Below are 4,774 nucleotides of genomic sequence, written 5' to 3' on the forward strand. Positions count from 1 at the left end.
GATCATCCAACCGTGCATCCCAGCCAAACGGTTATAAAACATTGTTTAAATCTGTGAATTTTGATCAATGTACTAATATTCCCTTGTGAAAAAATAGTTTTTATCGAATGAAATCTACTCTTTCTTATTCTCCAATATTTTGAGAATCAAGGTGTTCACCCCTTCTTTTCTCTCTTTCCTCACTATATAGAGACACTGTACCATCTAATGTGAGCCCATATGGATGTAGTTCTTTATAACTTCATTTCTATACCAACTACCGACTGCTTTATGGATGGCTCAGTGGCTTTGTCGTTTTCTTGTGATTCACCTTTTTAGTATTAATTTAACTATTAAAACAAGAAAAGAAAAGAGGGAAAAAAATATTTGGAGTATATACAAATTTGATTGGTTTTTTTGTCTGCAAGAAATTTCCATACGTGGAAATAGATTGTTTCAGAAACATCCATGGCCTAGGATCTATCCTCAATCCCGGTTCTCTTGTCTCATATCAAATGGATTCTTACCTTTATAATTTAAACAATATGACACCGATTTCATAAATCTTGATAGTTTATTATGCCTCTTTACCTTCATAATTGAGCATAGAGGATTCAAATTACTTATATGGTATTAATCAAACCGTATTAAACAATATCACGCCAATTCCATAATACCTAATAGTTTGTTGTTTTTCTTGCTCAAAACAAGCCCCCGTAACTAGAGTATTAACCCACCTCCTGGTATTTTCACACGTTTCTCCAAAAGAGTGACGTGTTACAATGCGAATAAAATTTCAACTCGCATTGTAACAACAAAATGTATAGCCCATCCGGTGTCCATAATTTTACAAGGGACGATGTCGGAAAAGCTTTCACCAATTAAAATTTCCTTGTGAATTTTGATAAAGCGTGTGTTTCGAATCGTGGGCGTTTGTTGAACAAATGTTGCCACATAGGCATCACTTCAGCATTTCCCCCATTATGTGGATCCATACGTATAGAGATTTAAAAAACAAGCCTTGATTTATGTGCATATCTACCGTTAGAAAAAGTTTCATTTTAGCACTTCCCCCAACGAATAGGCATTTATTCACCGTTTTGCTGATGTGGTGCCTAATGGCACTAGTGGCACCTAAGTATCTATTAGCGTATTCTCTATATCTCCTTACTTCTAGGAGATAATTAGTTGTACATATCCTAGCTTCTTATCTCTTTTTCTTTCTTTCTTTCTTGTATTCTCTTTAGGTCACCGACCTTGTCTCCCTATTGTATCCCAATTAGAATTAGCTCTACAATAAATAGAGTTGTAGCCTGTTGAATTTGGATATAAAGAGAAATTATTATCTTCTCCATCCATCGTTCTTGTTCTCGTATCATGGTATCAGAGCCCATTGTTCTTGTTGCACCACCTCGGGTTGAAGGCTAGCACGAGCCCTGACAGTAGAACCTTGTAGCACCTTGGTTATCGTCATCCTGTACACGACTTCCGGTTTAAGGCGAAGCTTTCGGCAACGAAGGTGGCTTCGAATCTCCCCATGACTTTCTCCGTTACAATCTACAACCGAGTACGAATACAGAAGAGCAAAGAAATCATCAATACTGATGTCGGTATCAAAAAGAATCTATCTTAGCAGAACAATCCCGGATACACTTTCGATCTCCTAACATAATCGACTGAAGCTCTCGGCCACGAAACAAGAAACGAATGAGAGATTCTGGTCGGCATTTTGAACGAGATCTTACCGGAAGCAGGGTCGTTGAGGTAGATACCTGAGAGGGTGACTCAACCCGAATCGCCGAGCGGATCCCCGGAGTATAGCGACACTCCATTGAAGACTCTCCCATCGCCAAGCACAACATCCGCTGGAAATTCCCTGTCGATGGTTGACGCTCCAACGGTGATAATCCATGGCGCAATATTGACGGTGCTAAACGCCCCGATGATGATAGAATCATGATAGTATAAAGGTGCATAGCTGGTCGCACCAACGAAAAGAGAGATTATATGTACACCGTCGGCGATGACCTGATCCATTGCGGCTAAAATATCGGAATCAAAAGAACCGAGTTTCCAGTAGACCTTGTAAGCAACGATTCTTGCCCTGGTAGCCATGCTTCTAGCTTCTCCCACCGTGAACTTATAAAACCCAACTTCTCTAACAGCTGCTCCGGCAGCTATGGATGTTGTGTGAGTCTCATGCCTGGGATGGTGGAAACGTCTGAAGATTCGACTCTCTGAATTTGACGGCCACATGAGCAAGATTTGAAGCCGTAGGTACTGATCCAGAAAATTTCTTGTTGTCCTTGTCGAGACTGGTAGAGTCGTTGAACATCATCTTTTCCCTCCTACAGCAAGTCATGGGAAATCAAATCCCTCTTAAGCCAGACAAACCTAGCTTCCCGGTTGTAGCACACCTCCTCCGTGCCATACCGGTGGCTACTGCATAAGCCGATCGCGAGCTTGAGCCCTGGGTCTACCTTGGTTCTTAAAGTCAGTATTAAGATCTTCCCGTGATTCGTGTTGTTCCAAAATTTTGTGTTTCTCCTCATGGATTCATCTAAAGCCGCTCAGCATATCAATCATCCCATCACTATTACCTTCGATGGCTCGAATTATGATTTATGATCCCAGGACATGTGCAATTTTCTCAAGGGACGTCTTCTATGGTGATATGTGACAGGTGAGATTCTCAAACCTACTAAAATTGCTGATGAACTAGAAGATAGATTTGATGAACGAGTAGAAAAATGGGACAGAAAAAATCATCAAATATTGACCTACTTTCGCAATACCTGTATCGCAAGCATCAAGTTGGAATTCCGCGGATATGACTCTCCTAAAGAAGTATGGGATTTCTTACAAGTTCGTTATTCTATTTCTGATGATGTGCATTAGTTTCAGCTCTATAGACATCTTCATCGTATGAAGCAGCAACCTAAACAGACCATTCACAGTTATGTCTCTGAATTACAAGTTCTTTGGGATCAGTTAGCACAGTGTGAACCAGAATGGGATAATACCTCTACAGCTACTACTTATTCCAAGCTTCGCGACCGCCAACGTGTTTGGCATCTTTTGATGACTCTCAGGGATGAGTATGAACCTATTAGTGGTACTCTACTTCATCGTAGCCCATTGCCTTTTCTTGAAGTTGTGATCAAAGATTTGCTTTCTGAAGAAACTTGTCTAAAAACACATTGAGATGAGTGATCCTTATTATCTACTGATGTTGTTCTTGCTACTCCGGGTACATTTGCTACCTCTTCAACTAAATCGTCAAAATGGACTTTCTGCAATTACTGCAAGAAGACTAGTCATACTATTTCCGAGTGCCGCCACCTACAAGCCAAAATGGCATCTGGGCAGAAGTCCTCATCCATGGGTTCTCAGGCTTCGAGTTCTACTGCAGTTGCTGCCACAGAGAATTCTTCTAATAACACCTCTCCAGGATTTTCTCTTAGAGAACTCCAAGCTCTTCTTCACTAGCTCCAACCTGATTTTGGTATGCCTTTTAATCCAGCCTTGAAGAGATTTACATGCAGCCCCCTCCTGGTTATGACCATCTCCCTAATCAGGTTTGTCATTTCCGTAAGGCTCTATATGGACTTAAGCAGGTGCCTCGAGCATGGTTCTCCGAATTCAGCTCTACTATTTGTTAGTTTGATTTTCAATCAAACACTTATGATCATGCCTTGTTCATCCCAAAGACCTCTAAGGGTTGTGTACTTCTTCTCCTATATATGGATGACATGATCATTATTGGCAATGATTTGCAGGGCAATTGCGCTCTCAAGACCTTTCTTAGCAAACAGTTTGAAATGAAAGATCTTGGTCGACTGAATTATTTTTTAGGCATTGTGATCTCCTCTGACCATTCGGGATATTATCTCTCTCAGGCCAAGTATGCCACTGATCTTGTTTCTCATGCAAGACTCATTGATACTAAAACTATTAACACTCCGATTGAGCCTAATGCCCATTTTTTAGCCACTGATGGTACTCCTCTTAGTGACTGCACCTTATATCGGCAACTAGTTGGCAGTCTTGTATATCTTACTGCTACTCGTCCTAATATTGCTGTATGCTGCCCATATTGTAAGTCAGTTCATGTCTGCCCCTCACACTACTCATTATGCTGTTGTGCTTCGGATCATCCGTTATGTCAAGGGCACTTTGTTTCATGGACTTCACTACTCCAGTTCTTCCCCTCCTCATTTGATCGCATATTCTGATGTTGATTGGGCTGGTGATCCTAATAATAGACACTCCACTACTGATTATTGCTTCTTTCTTGGAGATTCTCTTATCTCTTGGCGTAGTAAGAAGCAAACGGTTGTCTCTCGTTCTAGTACTGAAGTTGAATATCGAGCTCTTGCTGACACTACCTCCGAGCTGTTATAGTTATGATGGTTACTCAATGACATGGGAATTACTCATTCATCTGCAACCCCTCTTCACTGTGACAATCCTAGCACCATATAGATTGCCCACAATGATGTCTTTCATGAGCACACTACGCATATTGAGACTGATTGTCACTTTATTCGTCATCATGTGCTCGAGGATACTGTTTGCCTTATTCCTATCCCTTCCTAGGATCAGTCTACAAATATATTTACCAAAGCTCATTCTCCTCTTCGCTTTCGTTCTCTCGTTGGCAAACTCCAGATGACTGATACATTACCATCTTGAGTTTGAGGGGGGATGTTAGCATATTCTATATATATCCTTACTTCTAGGAGATAATTAGTTGTACATATCCTAGCTTCTTATCTCCTTTTCTTTCCTTCTT

General features: G+C 40.8%; 1 pseudogene; it reads right to left on the reverse strand.

Moving 5' to 3' along the window:
* Positions 1–1,764: 1,764 nt before the first annotated feature.
* LOC148880180 (subtilisin-like protease SBT1.4 pseudogene) lies at positions 1,765–2,235 on the reverse strand (annotated as a pseudogene).
* Positions 2,236–4,774: the final 2,539 nt, after the last annotated feature.

This window comes from Nelumbo lutea, chromosome 1 (genome assembly GCF_056320005.1).
Source record: "Nelumbo lutea isolate HS-2025 chromosome 1, American lotus-T2T, whole genome shotgun sequence".
NCBI classification, from domain to species: Eukaryota; Viridiplantae; Streptophyta; class Magnoliopsida; order Proteales; family Nelumbonaceae; genus Nelumbo; species Nelumbo lutea.